The 17,764-nt window shown below is 36.3% G+C and overlaps 1 protein-coding gene across 1 annotated transcript in view; it reads right to left on the bottom strand.

Moving 5' to 3' along the window:
• Window positions 1–17,764, bottom strand: part of REEP5 (receptor accessory protein 5) — a 58,215-nt gene that overhangs the window by 18,278 nt on the left and 22,173 nt on the right. The gene's annotated exons all lie outside the window — the stretch shown is intronic.

Below are 17,764 nucleotides of genomic sequence, written 5' to 3'. Positions count from 1 at the left end.
CATTCAGGGGGAAACCAATACGGATATCAGCAGATTTTTCAATCCAGACCCTAAAAGCTAGAAGGGCCTGGAACAACATTTTTCAAGCCCTGAAAGAAAATGGATGCCAACCAAGAATCTTATACCCAGCAAAACTTACCTTCAAATTTGATGATGAAATAAAATCCTTCCATGATAAACAAAAGCTAAAAGAATTTACAAAAAGAAAGCCAGCATTACAGAACATTCTCAGCAAAATATTCCATGAGGAAGAGATGAAAAACAAAGAACAAATCAGCAATGGGAGGAACCATCCTAAAGGAATTGTCAAATAAAGGAAGAACCAAGTCGTCTCAAAATAAATAAATAAATAAATAAATAAATAAATAAATAAATAAATAAAATGAACCAAACGACCGGGAATACTAATCATATCTCAATAATAACCCTGAATATTAATGGCCTGAACTCATCAATCAAAAGACATAGACTGGCAGATTGGATCAAAAAGAAAGATCCAACAATATGTTGCCTGCAAGAGACTCACCTCGTAGAAAGAGATACACATAGACTAAAGGTGAAAGGATGGGGGAAAACATATCATGCACATGGACTCAGCAAAAAAGCTGGGGTATCCATCCTCATTTCAGATAAGGTGGACTTCAAGTCAAAACTAGTCAAAAGGGATAAAGGAGGACATTACATACTGCTTAAGGGAACCATTAATCAGCAAGACATAACAATCATAAACATCTATGCCCCAAACAGTGGCTCATCCATGTATGTCAAACAAATCCTTCTCAATTTCAGAAACCAAATAGACCATAACACAATAATACTAGGTGATTTTAACACGCCTCTCTCACCACTGGACAGATCTTCCACACAAAAATTGAACAAAGAAACCATAGATCTCAATAACACAATCAATAATTTAGACTTAACGGACATTTATAGAATATATCATCCAACCAAGAGCGAATACACTTTCTTCTCAGCAGCACATGGATCCTTCTCTAAAATAGACCATATATTATGCCACAAAGCTAATGTAAGCAAATACAAGAAGATAGAGACACTACCTTGTATTCTATCAGATCATAATGGTTTGAAGGTAGAAATAAATGAAAGAGTAAAAAACAGAAGCTACTCCAACACCTGGAGATTAAACAATATGCTATTACATGATGAATGGATAACAGAAGATATTAGGAAGGAAATTAAAAAATTCCTAGAGGTAAATGAGAACAAAGAAACATCATATCAAAATCTTTGGGACACTATGAAAGCAGTACTTAGAGGAAAATTTATTTCATGGAGCGCATTCAATAAAAGAAGTAAAAATCAACAAATAAACAACCTAACACTTCAGCTCAAAGCCCTAGAAAAAGAAGAACAGACCAACACCAAAAGTAGTAGAAGACAGGAAATAGTTAAACTCAGAGCTGAAATCAACGAAACTGAAACAAAAGAAACTATACAAAAAATTGACAAAATAAATAGTTGGTTCTTTGAAAAAATAAACAAAATTGATAAACCCTTAGCCACTCTAACAAAGAGAAGACGAGAGAAAACACAAATCACCAAAATTCGGAATGAACAAGGAAATATCACAACAGACACGATTGAAATACAAAACATAATTAGAAGCTATTTTGAAAATCTATATTCTAACCAAATAGAAAATTTTGAAGACATCAACAGGTTTCTAGAGACATATGAATTGCCTAAATTGAACGAGGAGGACATACAAAATTTAAATAGATCAATTTCAAGTAATGAAGTAGAAGAGGTCATCAAAAGCCTACCAACAAAGAAAAGTCCAGGACCAGATGGGTTCTCAGCCGAGTTCTACAAAATCTTTAAAGAAGAGCTCATTCCAATACTTCTCAAAGTATTCCATGAAATAGAAGAGGAGGGTACCCTCCCAAACTCATTCTATGAAACCAATATTACCCTGATACCCAAGCCAGACAGAGATAATCGAGGAAAGAAAATTTCAGACCGATATCATTAATGAACATTGACGCAAAAATTCTCAATAAAATTTTAGCAAATCGCATACAAAAACATATTAAAAAGATAGTGCACCACGATCAAGTGGGTTTTATCCCAGGGATGCAAGGTTGGTTCAACATCCGGAAATCAATAAATGTAATTCACCATATCAATAGACTTAAAGTCAAGAACCACATGATTATTTCAATAGATGCAGAAAAAGCATTTGATAAAATACAACACCCCTTCATGCTCAAAACACTAGAAAAAATAGGGATAGTGGGAACATTCCTTAACATTGTAAAGGCCATCTATGCTAAGCCCATGGCTAATATCATTCTAAACGGTGAAAAACTGAAAGCATTCCCCCTAAAAACTGGAACAAGACAGGGATGCCCTCTTTCACCACTCCTATTCAATATCGTTCTTGAGACTCTAGCCAGAGCAATTAGACAGACCAAGGAAATTAAAGGAATACGAATAGGAAAAGAAGAACTCAAACTATCCCTATTTGCAGATGATATGATTATATACTTAGAGGAACCAGGAAATTCCACCAGAAAACTGTTAGAACTCATAAGTGAATTCAGTAAAGTAGCAGGTTACAAGATCAATGCTCATAAATCCAACGCATTTTTATACATAAGTGAGGAATCCTCAGAAAGAGAAATTATGAAAACTACCCCATTCACCATAGCATCAAAAAAAATAAAATACTTGGGAATCAATCTCACAAAAGAGGTAAAAGACCTCTACAATGAGAACTACAGGACACTAAAGAAAGAAATTAAAGAACACCTTAGAAGATGGAAAGATCTTCCATGTTCTTGGATAGGAAGAATTAATATTGTCAAAATGGCCATACTACCAAAAGTGCTATACAGATTCAATGCAATCCCAATTAAAATCCCAATGACGTACCTCACAGAAATAGAGCAAGCAATCATGAAATTCATCTGGAAGAATAAGAAACCCAGAATAGCTAAAGCAATCCTTCGCAGGAAAAATGAAGCAGGGGGTATCGCAATACCCGAACTTCAACTTTATTACAAAGCAATAGTAACAAAGACGGCATGGTACTGGTACCAAAATAGACAGGTAGATCAATGGTACAGAATAGAGGACACGGACACAAACCCAAATAAATACAACTTTCTAATACTAGACAAAGGCGCCAAAAATATGCAATGGAGAAAAGATAGCCTCTTCAACAAATGGTGCTGGGAGAATTGGAAATCCATATGCAACAGAATGAAACTAAACCCATATCTCTCACCCTGCACAAAACTCAACTCAAAATGGATTAAGGACCTTGGAATCAGACCAGAGACTCTGCAGATTATAGAAGAAAAAGTAGGTCCCGATCTTCAACATGTCGGCCTAGGACCAGACTTCCTCAACAGGACTCCCATAGCACAAGAAATAAAAGCAAGAATCAATAACTGGGATAGATTCAAACTAAAAAGCTTTCTCTCAGCAAAGGAAACTATCAGTAATGTGAAGAAAGAGCCTACAGAGTGGGAGAATATCTTTGCAATCATACTTCAGATAGAGCACTAATCTCCAGAATCTATAAAGAACTCAAAAAACTTACTCCAAGAATTCAAATAATCCAGTCGACAAATGGGCTAAGGAAATGAATAGACACTTCACAGAAGAAGATGTACAAGCAATCAATAAACATATGAAAAAATGTTCAACATCTCTAGTAATAAGAGAAATGCAAATCAAAACCACCCTAAGATTCCATCCCACCCCAATTAGAATGGCGATTATCAAGAATATGAGCAACAACAGGTGTTGGCGAGGATGTGGGGAGAAAGGTACACTCATACATTGCTGGTGGGGCTGCAAATTAGTGCAGCCACTCTGGAAAGCAGTGTGGAGATTCCTTAGAAAACTTGGAATGGACCCTCCATTTGACCCAGCTATCCCACTCCTTGGCCTATACCCAAAGGATCTAAAATCAGCATACTACAGAGATACAGCCACATCAATGTTCATAGCTGCTCAATTCACAATAGCCAGACTATGGAACCAACCTAGATGCCCTTCAATTGACGAGTGGATAAAGAAACTGTGGTATATATACACAATGGAATATTACTTAGCCATAAAGAATGACAAAATTATGGCATTTGCAGGCAAATGGATGAAATTGGAGAATATCATGCTAAGTGAGATAAGCCAATCTCAAAAAGACAAGGGACGAATGATATCGCTAATAAGTGGAGGATGACACATAATGGGGGGGAGGGAAGGGTTAGTGTTAGGGTTAGAGTTATTGTTAGGGAGGGGGGCAAGTATGGAGGAAGAAAGTACTGTATAGAGGGTAAAGAGGGGTGGGAGGGGTGGGGGGAAGGGGAAAAAAAATAACAGAATGAATCAAACAACATTACTGTATGTGGATTTATGATTACACAAATGGTATGCCTTTGCGCCATGTACAGAGAGGCAACATGTATCCCATTTGTTTACAATAAAATAAAAAAAAAAAGAAGAAATAAAAAACAAATGCCAGAGCTTAAATCTCATTTACAGATTAGCTAATCAAAAGAGAAAAAGGACCAAATTAAACATTAGAAATAAGTCAAATGGCAGATATTAATAAATCTCAATAAAAATGCTGAATGTAAGTAGTCTTAACTCTTCAACTAAAAGGCATAGGCTGGCAGAATGGATTGAAAAAGACCCAACTACATTATTTGCAAGAGACTCACAAAGAGCCGTAGACTGAAAGCAAAAGGATGGAAAATGATAGTCTATGTAAATGGAGTCCCCAAAACAAGCAGGATTAGTTACTCTCATATCCAACAAAGAAAATTTCAAGCCAAAATTAATAAGAGACAAAGAAGGTCACATCCTACTGGTAAAAGGAAGAGTTCAACAAGAAGACACAATGATAGTATTTATGCCCCAAACATGTTACACCTAGTTACATAAAACAGACACTACTCAAAGACTCAGACAGACCCCAGTACAATAATCCTGGGTAATTGTGACACATCTTTCTCACCAACAGATAGGTTATCTAGATGAAGTAATGACTCTTCAGACCTAAAAAATATTACAAATCAAAAGGACTTAACAGATACCTATAGAGTATTTCATCCAACAATAGCCAGGTTTACTTTCTTCTCAGCTGTACATAAAACCTTCTCCAAAACACACATCTTAGGCCACAAAGCAACTCTCAGCAAATTAAAAAAAAAAAAAAAATTAATGTAATTTCTTGAATATTATCAGATCCCAATGGAATAAAATTAAAAATCAACACCAAGAAATACTACAGAAACTATATAAACATATGGAGATTGAATAATATAATTCTGAATGATGAATGAGTGATAGAAAAATTAGGGAAAAAATTTTTTTAATTCTTCAAATCAAATAAGAATAGTGATACAACATACCAGAACCTCTGGACACTATGAAAATAGTTCTAAGAAGAAAGTTTGTAGCTATGAGCGCCTATATAAGAAAATCAGAAAGACACGCCCTCCCCAAATAACCTAAAGATGCATCTCAAGGTGCATCATAGAAAACCAAGAACAAACCAATTCCAAAACCAGTAGAAGGAAAGAAATAAGTAACATTAGAGCCAAAATTAATAAGATAATTAAAAAATACAAAGGATCAATGAAATGAAGAGCTGATTCTTTTGAAAAGATAAACAAAATTAATAAACCTACAGTCAACTTAACCAAAAGAAAAAGAAGATCCAACTCAATACAATTAGAGATGAAAAGGAGATATCACCACAGATATTACAGAAATTCCAGAGGATAATTATGGAGTATTTTGAAAACTTATACTCCACTAAATTGGAAAATCTAGAAGAAATGGATACATATTTCTAGACACATATGACCTGCCAAAATTGAACCAAGAGGATATAGAAAAACCTAAACAAAGAACAGGCAATGAGACTGAAGCAATAAGAAAAATCCTTCCAAAAAAGAAAATTGTGGGATCAGATGGATTCTCAGCTGAATTCTAAGACCTTTAAACTAGAACTAATGCCAATGCTCCTCATATTGTTCCATGAAATAGAAAGGGGTGGAACACTTCAGAATTCATTCTATGAAGTCATTATCACTCTGATACCAAAACCAGGCAAGGATAAATCAAGGAAAGAAAACTACAGACCAATACCTTCATGAACATTGATGGAAACTCTTTAATAAAATATTATAAATCTTATTCTACAACATATTAAGATTTTTACATCATGACTAAGTTGGCTTCATTCCAGGGATGCAAGGATGGTTTAATGTATGCAAATCAATTAATGTAATTCACCACATAAATAGAATTAAAGACAAAAATCACAAGTCATTTCAATATATGCAGAGGAAGTCTTCAGCAAAATTCAGTACCCATTCATGATGAAAATACTGAAGAAACTAGGGACAAATGGGACTTACCACAACATCATAAAGGTTATGTATGACAAACCTAAAGCCAACATTATAGTGAATGAGGAAAGACTGGAAACATTTTCCTTAAAATCTGGAACAAGACAAGGATGTCCATTCTTACCACTTTTATTCAATATAGTACTAGAAATTCTAGCCAAAGCAATTAGGCAAGAGAAAGAAGTAAGAGGGATAAAAATAGAAAAGGAAGAAGTCAAATCATCACTTTTTACAGATGATACAATCCTATATTAGAAGACCAAAAAAGCTCCACTAGAAGACTGCGAGAGCTAATAAATTCAACGAAGTAGCAGGATACAAAATTGACATATAAAAATTAATAGCTTTCCTATACACCAGTAACGAATCTGCTAAGGAAAGAACTCAGGAAAATAATTCCATTTGAAAGGAAGGGAATGGAAGAAAGAAACAATAAATGGATAAAAGGAAAGGAAGAAAGCAAAGGGAAAGGAGGGGAAAAGAAGGACATAGAGCTGACTGACAGGGCAAATGAATAACAAAGAATTGATAAAAAAAAAAAAAAAAAGTGGTGTCAGATTAGGTGTGGTGGTGCGTGCCTATAATCCTAGAACTTGGAAGGGAGAGGCAGGAGGATTGTAAGTTTGAGGCCAGGCTCAGCAACTTAGCAAGATCCTAAATTACTTAGCAAGACACTGTCTCAAAAGAAAAAAGTAAGGGCTGGGGATGTAACTTAGTTGTAAGCACCCCGGGTTCAATCCCTGGTACTGAAAAAAAAAAAAAAAAAAAAAAAAACCTGGTGATGTCAGGATATAAAATTAACATACAAAAATCAATTGTTTCCTATACATCAATAACAAATTTGCTGAAAAAGAAATCAGGAAAATAATTTCATTCACAATAGCCCCCCAAAATAAAATGCCTAGGAATAAACCTTACTAAGGAGGTGAAAGACCTCTACAATGAAAATTCAGAACACTGAAGAAAGAAATTGAAGAAGATATTAGAAGATAGAAAGGCCTCCCATGTTCATGCATAGGTAAAATTAATGTTAAAATGACCAAATTATCAAAAGCAAAGTACAGATTCAATGTACTTCCCATCAAAATACCAATGACATTCTTCATAGAACTAGAAAACAGTCCTAAAATCCATTTGGAAAAATAAAAGACCCAGAATACTCAAGGCACTTCTAAGCCAAAAAAATAATGCTAGAGTTATCATAATATCTCACTTCAAATTGTATTACAGAGCTATATAACACAAACTGCATGGTACTGTCATAAAAACATACATAGACCAATAGTACAAAATAGGAGACTCAGACAAACCCACACAGATTCAGTCATTTGATCCTTAACAAAGGTGTCAAAAATACACATTGGAGAAAAGACAGCCTTTTTAACAAATGGTTCTAGGAAAACTGGCTATCCATATGTAGAAGAATGAAACTAGATCCCTATTGCTCACTCTGCACAAATGTTAACTCAAAATGGATCAAAGACCTAAGAAAACATAGGGCCAACACTTCAACATATAAGCACAGACAATGACTTCCTCAATTCCCTAATCCTCAGGAAATAATACCAAGAATTAATAAATGAGATGTGATCAAATTAGAAAGCTTCTGCACAGCAAAGGAAATAAGAGTGTGAAGAGAGAACCTATAGAATAGGAGAAAATCCTCGCTAGCTACACTTCTGACAGAGTATTAATATCCAAAACACAAAAAGAACTCTCAAAAAACCCACAAAAACCAAATAACACAATCAGTAAATGGGCAAATGAACTAAACCAAGAGTTCTCAAAAGAAGAAATAGAACCAGGCATGGTGGCACATGCCTATAATCCCAGAGACTCAGAGGGTTGAGGCAGGAGGATCACAGATTCAAGGCCAGCCTCAGCAACTTAGAGAGGCCCTATCTCAAAACAAAAAATAAAAAGAAGGGCTGGGGATATGGCCCAGTGGTTAAGTGCCCCTGAGTTCAGTCCTTGTTACCACAAAAGAAGAAATAGAAATAGCCAACAAATATATGAAAAATTGTTCTATATCTTTAGCAATTAGGGAAATGCAAATCAAAACTACACAGCTTTTATCTCATTCCAGTAAGAATGACAACCATCAGCAATTCAAATAACAATAAGTAATGGCAAGGATGTGGGGGATACAGGAACACTTTCACATTGTTGGTGGGATTGTAAATTAGTACAACCACTATGGAACTCAATATGAAGGTTCCTCAAAAGACTAGGAATGGAACTGCCATACAACCCAGCTATATTACTCCTTGATAATTATCCTAAGTCTTGTGGTTGTATACAGACATTTGCCAGTAAATGGATGGATCTAGAGACTATCGTGCTAAGTGAAATAGAGAATCCCAAAAAACCAGTGGGTGAATGTTTTCTCTGACATGTAGATGCTAACACACAAGTGTGTGTGGGCAGGGATAGAAGTTCAGTGGATTAGATGGAAGGGGAATGAAGGGAAGAGAGGGGACAGGAATAGGAAAGACAGTGGAATGAATCTGACACAACTTTCCTATGTACATATACAAACACACCACAGGGAATCTCCACATCATATACAACCACAAGACTGGGATCCTAATTAGAATAAGATATACTCCATGTTTGTATAAATATATCAAAATATACTCGACTGTCATGTATATCTAAAGAGAACAAATAAAATTTAAAAAAAGAAAATGTCCTTTTTAATAAACATTGGAGCTTTATTCAGCCATAAAGAAGAATAAAATGTCATTTTCTGGTAAACAGATGGAACTAGAGAACATCCTAAGAAAAATAAGCCAAACTCAGAAAGTCAAGGTTGTATGTTTTTTCTCATATGTGGAAGCTAGAGAGCAAAAGGGGGAGAAAAAAAGTATGAAAGGGGAAATCCCATGAAAACAGAAGGGAGATCAGTAGAGGAGAGGACAGGAACCAGGGAGTGGGAGGAGCAAAGGGAAAGGGGATAATTTGGGAATGTTACTGACCAAATGATATTATATCTAGGACATGTACAAATATGTGACAACAAATCCCATTAAGCATGATTATAAAGCACCAATAAAAAATATGGGAAAAAATGCCAATTTGCCCTCATACTCAATGACCTGTTGTTAAAGGTCCAGCATTTTCATGACGCCATGGGTAGTTCCACGTTCACTGCTTTTTCTAGCAACTCTGCTCCAGCAGCCCTGGGCTTGGCCAGCAGCAGATCTCAGAGAATTATAAGAATTCTGCCAGGAAAAAAACCCTGTTTTTATGAAATACACATTTGCATTAAGCCAAAATGGAGAACTAAGTGACTACTTCCCCACCACCCCGTCCCTCAGGGCCTCACACATGCCAGGCAAGCCCTCTACCACTGGCCTACGCCCCCAGCTTTTTTTTTTTTTTTTTTTTTTTTTTTTTTAAAGACAGAGTTTTACTGGCCTTGAACTTGCAATCCTTCTGTCTCAGTCTCCCAAACAGCTGGAATCAGGGGCAGGCACTGTTGCACCAGACAAGTAACTGCATTTTTCCCTGGCTATAGGTTTCATTTCTGTGGCTTAGTGCTAGGTTAATCACAGCACACCTTGAAGACCATCTCTCCAGATAACATTTCCCTGTAGAGGCCTTTAGATTTTCAATGTCCAAGCTTCATATGACATTATTGTGTGCTTATATAGAAAACCCTAGTACATACATAAGCAAAACTCAATACGATATTCTAAACAAAATGGTGTACAATGTAAGTCCTGAGCTGTGTGTCTGACAGAATGTTAGAATTTCTTGTGAACATTTTAAAGAGCACACAGGTATCAAAGGGGATGTGCTACACAGTATTAATACACCAAGCAATTGTTTCTTACCAACTATATTAACTATTTGAAAAAAAGAAAGTATTTTTGGCATCTAATATTATAATATGATATTTGCTACTTATAGGTAGATATTTTGCTACTTTAATAGGCTGGAAATTGGTTGAGTTTTAGATGACATGTAATACATTTAAATATTTCTCAATTAAAATAATGAAATCAAGTTGAGTGATGTTGGCCTGTGGTCCCAGCTACTCCAGAGGCTGAGGCAAGAGGATTGCTTGAGCCCAGGAGTGTGATGCCAGCATGGGCAACACAGCAAGACCACATGTCAAAAAAGAAAGAAAATAGGCTTCTGGCTGGCATTCCTACATAGAATGTCTGATTTTCAGGAATGAATTATGCCCACATCAGAACCACAGCTTCATGGTGAAGTGAAAATGACTTCCTGGTTTAAGAATCAGGAGGGGCAAGGTTTTTTTGTTTTTCGTTTTTATTTTTTGGTCAAATTTCTCTTCTGTAGGGTTTTAGGAAAGTCACAAACTGATGTACTTGAAGAAAGCATATTAGATAGGAGTAGTATTACCAAGTAGTAAAGTTCTTACTATGGTTGAATATCTCTGAAACACTATCTACCTATGCAGCAGACGCCAATGCTTCAGCAATCCAGCCAGGCTGATTATCTTACCTGAGTAAAATAAAGCAAGACTACCAGCATTAAGTTTCTGCATTGTTGTACCTCTTCAATGTGATTACTTTGTAGGTTACAGTCCAGATTTAATTTAGTACTTTCTGGTTCCCTCTAGGTATCCTCTAGAGATAGTAAAATAATTACTGCCCTCTACCTACATCCTTAACATTATCCAGTTCTCAACTGAAATCATATTAAAAATAAAGTTAATTACCAGAAAACTCTCAAAGTGATACTCAGAGGCCAGTTTTTATGACTCCCTTTTCTTAATCTATATGACTCTTCTACAGCCCAGGAACACCCTGAGTTTATTAAAATCGCTCACATAGATTGCAGATCTGGCTGTTCTTTTCACCAAGCTTCCCCAGAGCACCAGCCCACTCTTGCCTGAAGCTCAGACAAAAAGCACATGTGATTTTAACTGGACCCTTCTGATTATCAACACTGACACAATGCACTCATAAAGTACAAGCCAGACGATTATGTCTGTGATTCCAATGCTATCTCCATCCAGTTTTCCTCCAGAAGAAATATTTCCAAGGTAGAGATATACTTATCACTAAGTATATCTTAGTGGGAATCTTAATGTGATATCTTAGTGGGAATATCCTGGTTAGAACTGAGAGTTCATGTCAGAAAAAATATATCACAACATTTATTTCCTAATATTTTGCAATGACTAGATCAGAAACCTGAATCTTAGAAAGCCTCTGCAATGTTGTCAACCAGAATAGCAACAGGCTAAATTTAAAAGCAATTGCTCAAGGTGAGAGAGGAGCTGCATTTCTATAATCCCAGCCTAATCAGGAAGGGCTAAGGTAGGAAACCAATTGAGCTCAAGAGTTCTAGTCCAGGGCTTGTAGCTCAATGGTAGAATGCTTGCCTAGCATGTTTGGGGCACTGGATTAAAATATATAAATATAAAAACAGAAAAATACATATATATTTTTAGTTCTTGATGTTATAGATATAGATAATAAGAGTTCCAGGTCAGGCCTGGGCAACATAGCAAAAACCCCATCTCGAGAGGGAGAATAATTGCTCAGCTGCATAAATAAAAGCAAAAAAAGAAAATGTTAAGGGGAAGGGGAAGTTTTCCCTTTATGGTCTCTCACAAAGACTAAAAAGAGAGTCAGTGGGAGGAACAGCAAAGGCGACTATCTGGATTAAGACTTAATTAGGACTAAACCTGCCTGAGTTTACTTGGATATGAGGTATTCCCCCAAAGCTCTGTGTTAATGCAGCAACGTTCAGAGGTAAGTGATTGGATTGTGGAGAGCTGTGACCCTAATTAGTCCACCTTAATTTGAACAGACTGAGTAGGTGGTGACTGTGGGCAGGTGGGTATGGCTGGAGGAGATGGGTCACTGGTGGTATGCCTTAGAAGTGCTGTTCTTCCCCCTGGCTCCACCCTCTCTCTCTTGGCTTCCTGACCCTGCCATGAGCTGAGGAGTTTTCCCCCGGTTGGACATTTCCACTATGATGTGCTGCCTTACCTTGGGCCCAAAGCAATGGAGTCAGCCATTTATGGACCCAGACATCTGAAACTGTGAGCCCCAAATAAAGTTTTCCTCCTCTAAGTTGTTCTTGTTGGGTATTTTGGTCATAACACATAAAGCTGACTAACATATTACTCAATCTTGTTTCTAGAAATAAATCTAGAAATAATTTAAGTGGGTAAACATGAGGCACAAGGATATTCATTGCAACATTATTTATAATGGCAAGATAAATGTCCTAAATGTTTCTCATTAAGGAAATGAGTAAATTATCTATAATAAATTACACAGCTATGTCAAAGAATATTGAATAACATGAAAAAAACTCAATACTGCATCAATTGAAAAATGAGAGATGCAGAATCATGTGTCATATATGGTCTCAATCATATGTGCATGGTTAAGACAAATATGTTTCTGAGTATAAACTTACATACCCAGATCAATATACATGTACACTAAAAAAAATAGGAAGACTATCCTAAGACATTAATAGTGATAAGATTACATGTTATTTTCTTCCCTAAAACATGCCCCTGCTCAATGAAATAATACGGCAGCAAGGACTTTGTTTTAGTCACCAAGTGTCCCCTAGACCTAGCACAGACTCTGGCACGTAGAGATTCTAAATAAATATCTGCTGAATAAAAGAATAAGCATATACAAATTTCCTAATCAGAGAAAAGAGAACTTTAAATTTATTTTTCACTGGGCATGGTGGCACACCCCTGTAATCCCAGCAACTCAGGAGGCCGAGGCAGGAAGATTGCAAGTTCAAGGCCTTGTCTCAAAATAAAAAATAAAAAGGGCTGAAGATTTAGCTCAGTAGTAGAACACCCCTGGGTTCAATCCCCAGCACCATCAAAGTGTGTGCACGTGCATGCGAGTGTGTGTGTGTGTGTGTGTGTGTGTGTGTGTGCATTTTCAACACTCCTGCTTAAGGACAAATCTCACAGCAAAGCTTGGGACATGCATGATCTAGTTTCTAACTATATATATTATATATTATTTCTTCAAACAAGCTTTTATGCCTAGTATTTGATTCCTCCTATTTTCATCCAATCTTATAAAAGGCCGTTTTATAAAAATGAAAAAAGCCAACAATATTAATTCTGCAAAAGATAAAATATTAAATATCCTCATTTGAAGGTCTCTTTCTCATGTGGTAATTGTTGCATGGCATAGTAAGATATATGCTAGTCCTTAAAATGTGAAATTGTCCAAAAACTTCTATAGACTTTGCAATTCAGGCCCATTTTTTTCTCAATCTGTTCACTGAAGCTATTCAGAATATGCCCATTAACACAGGAAGAAAGCATTTTTATTGCCTGCATCAATTTTTAATCATCTCAACTATATTATCTACTTGGAACATGCAGTAAATTCACTCTCATTGACACCATAATGCTAGGCAGCTGGAGACTAATGGGTGCACATTCATTTTACTATTAGGGAAGAAAATTTGCTACAAAGCAACTTTTTAAATGTACTTCAAAACCAAATATAAATGACTCAGTGATTGTCTCTTTTTTAGGGGGGTTGGATGGAAGGATTGAACCCAGGGCCTTTTGCATGCTACGCAAGCACTCTGCTACTGAGCTACTCCACAGTGCTCTAGTGACTATCTTATTCTGGACTCTGTCCCTATCTCTGTGGTTTCCATTAGCAGAGGTGATGAGGAGCAGGTTAGAAGTAAGACTTGTTTGTGTTTTGGAAGCTTGAGGTCAGATACTGCTGGAGGTGGTTCTGCAGACAGGATCCTATTTGTTGCAGCAAGTAGGTAGGCGTCAGAAAAAGTTTCTTTCCAATGCCATGAGATGGATCTTATTAAAGGCCTCAAAATTATCCGAAGTTTAAAATATGCTGCATGTAAATTAAAGATTATAAATATATACTCACATTTTTTTGGTATCAGGGATTAAACTCAGAGGCACTTAACCATGAGCCACATCCCCAGCCTTTTTTCTTTATTGTTTGAAACAGGGTTTCTCTAAGTCCCTAAGTTGCTGAGGCTGGCTTTGAATTTGCAATCTTCCTGCCTCAGCCTCCAAAGCTGCTGGGATTACAAATGTGTGCCACCACATCAGGTTTATAAAAATATTTTTACAAATGCTAAGTATCTTCGAATAACAAAAAACACAAAAATCCAGCAATCTTTGAAATCTTCAATCTTTCCACAGACCAATTTTCTTGTTTCTTTTGAGAGGAAATTCTTTGTCTTATAAGGTATTCTATGGTGACATCATTTAAATGAAAACAATCTATATAGATATGTTTTCATTTAATCTTTTAAACTTTATTTACCACCTTGTCTTTTTTAACCAGTGTTGCACTATATGTAAGTCTTATAATTTTTCATTAAGAATGAATTATGTAGAACTTTCTATATTTATACATATGTATCTATTTCAGTCTACATTATTCCACTTAACTGTATAGATATTCTATTAATCATTTACCTATTGATGGACTTGACAGTTCACAATTTTTAATTATGACAAAAGTGTCTACAATTAATATCTATGTGCAGTCCTTATGCACTATGAATATTTCCTTAGGATTGAATGGTTAGAGTATCATTTTTTAATTCAACAAAAAACTGTCAAGTGGTTTCATAAAAAGGTCATTCTAAGCCAGTTGTGGTACCAACACCTATGATGCCAGCTACTTGGGAGACTGAGAAAGGAGGATCGCAAACAATTTAGCAAGACCCTCAGCAACTGAGTGAGACCCTGTCTCAAAATTTTTAAAAAAAGGGGGGCTATGAATATAGCTCAGTTGTAGTGTGTTCGCCTCACACGTACAAGGTCACAAGTTCAATCCCCAGCACCATAAAAAAAAAAAAAAAAAAAAAAATTGAAAAAATTGAAAAAAAGGCTAAAAAGTGTTGGAGATGTACCTCTATGATAAAGTACCCCAGGGTTCAGTCCCCAGTACAAAAAAAAAAACACAAGAAAAAACTATTGTAATTTATACCACTACCCATTAACCAGAACCACTATTATTGAAGCTGCACCCTGATTAAGTGTTTTTCCTCTCTTCCTTCTTTTCAAGCATGACAGCTTTCATCCTGCATCCTGCTCCACATCTTAAAGGCTAACTGTAGAGTTAGTTAAAAGAGTAACCCTCTCACGCGTGCTCCCCCTTCCCAGGTAACAGTAATGGTCCCAATTAAAAGGTAGTTGTACAAGGCAGAGCAGACTGGCTGTGACGGAGAGCAGGTATACAGACCTTCAAGTAGCAAACCTCAAAACAACCTTACGCCTTAGAGTCACAGGTCCAGGACGACTCGGTGACCTCAAAACCATATGAATCACTCACAACACACGTTCCAGAGCTGCCTCATTTCTCAAGACTAGTGAACTACCCTGGCACCCACCTGTCTGAAACTGAGGTAACATTCCCACAAAAAGAGCTACATAAACTTTGTCTTGATGCTAGATAAGAACCCAGCAGCTAGCTGGTCATCTTCCAGCATTCCAGCTTGTTGCTAAAAACCTCTTCTCCCTCCACTGTCTCTCACATTATTGGCTCTCTCAGGCAGCAAAAGAAAATTGGACTGTTCAGAATAACACAACCATGTCCATTTCCCTATACACTCGTCAATATCAGGTATTTTCAATCTTTAAAATATCTGCCAACTTAATAACAAAATATGGATTTCCCTAATGTAAGTCACACTTCCTAGATCACTAGTTACACGTTCCCTTGGCAAATCTTATTTTTTCTTTATAAAAATATCTATATAGAAACTTTGTCCATTCTTCTTTTTACTTGTAGAAATTTTTATATACTCTGGGTATAAGAGTTCCTTACTTGGTGTATATGTTGTGAATACATCCTCCTAACCTATCATTATTTTAACTTTGTTTATGCTGGCCACTTCATAAAGAAATTTAATTTTTAAAAATTTTAGTCAAATTTGTCAATCTTTTTCTTTGTGATCTTTGCATTTTATCTAGATTCCATACCTTGAAGTTAAAAAAATAATAATAATATCCTATACTTTTTTATAACTCCAAGGTTTTAGAATAGATGACCTGTGAGGTACTAAGGAAAACAGGTAGAGACTAACCAAGGGCAGCAGCTGCACCACCCCTCCTGCTCCAATGCCTGGACCTGTGAATTACCATTCAGGACTATCTCCAATGTTACTGCAGGATGGCAGCGGGAGGGTGAAGCCTACGCTGAGGAGCTGCCCTGTGAGTAAAGAGTCATTAAGTGTTCTTCTGTTGCCTGAGGCCCCAATCCCAGGACTCATCCATCCCCTACCCAGAGCTGACTAAGACCAGCAACGACTGGGTATGGCCTTCCTCCCATGCCTGACAGAGTATCTGAAAGCCCAGGAGGAAAATGAGTTTGCAATCCAAGATAATATGGTATTTTGATAAATACAACCATTTCAAAAGAAAAACAACATAATCAACTACAGATTCTGTCAGGAACAAAATATAACAATGAACCAAGAATTTTAAAATAGATTTCTAACTATAGTAAATGAAACAAAAGAAAACACTAACAACATAAAATAAGAACAAAAAAACAATGAAAAGAACCAAGTGAAAATATTAGGTTTGGGGCTGGGGTTGTGGCTCAGTGGTAGGGCACTTGCCTCACATGTTTGATGTTCTGGGCTCGATCCTCAGTACCACATAAAATAAATGAATAAAATAAAGGTAATTGTGTCCATAAAAAAAAAAAAAATAGATTTGAAAAATATAGTAGTTGAAACAAAAATCACAATATGTGGCATCAATTGGAGAATGGTTGTAGTATAACCGTGGAATAAATGTGAAAATTGCAAGGTCAGATTGAGAAATCTCCCAGGAAGAAGGAAAGCACAAACAGATTTAAAACACACACAGACACACACACACAGACACACACACACACCCCTACCAAGTATTAAAAATCAAGATAATTTCAATGCAATGGTGAGGGAGATTATAGAATGAGACTAAAAATTGGGTGTGGTGGCACATGCCTATAATCTCAGCCACCTGGGAAACTGAGGCAGGAGTCACAAGTTTCAAACCAGCCTCTAACTTGACAAGACCCTGTCTCAAAATAAAAAAAATAAAAAGGTATGGGGTTATAGCTCAGAGCTAAAGCATTAGCACTAAAAAGCTAATGTATAAAACAGTAAAAGGTAACTAAACCAAGCATATTCTTTAAAAACACAGAGGTAAGTGACAAATTGCCACAAGTAAAGTAACAGTGACTGCTTTTAAAATCTTACAGAACTATTTGAACCTTTAAGTATGTCATGTGTAGCTTTTATTAAAATGAATACTAATAAAAAGAAGACAACCCAGAAATCCTATGGGCTCAACACACTACCTCTCCTGCTTGTTCAGTTTGTGAGTCTGGCTCTGAGGATTGGAGGCAGTG

The sequence above is a fragment of the Sciurus vulgaris genome (genome assembly GCF_902686455.1).
Source record: "Sciurus vulgaris genome assembly, chromosome: 6".
Taxonomy (NCBI): Eukaryota; Metazoa; Chordata; class Mammalia; order Rodentia; family Sciuridae; genus Sciurus; species Sciurus vulgaris.
Note: the sequence above shows the minus strand (reverse complement) of the source record. Positions and strands in the feature narration are given on the sequence as shown.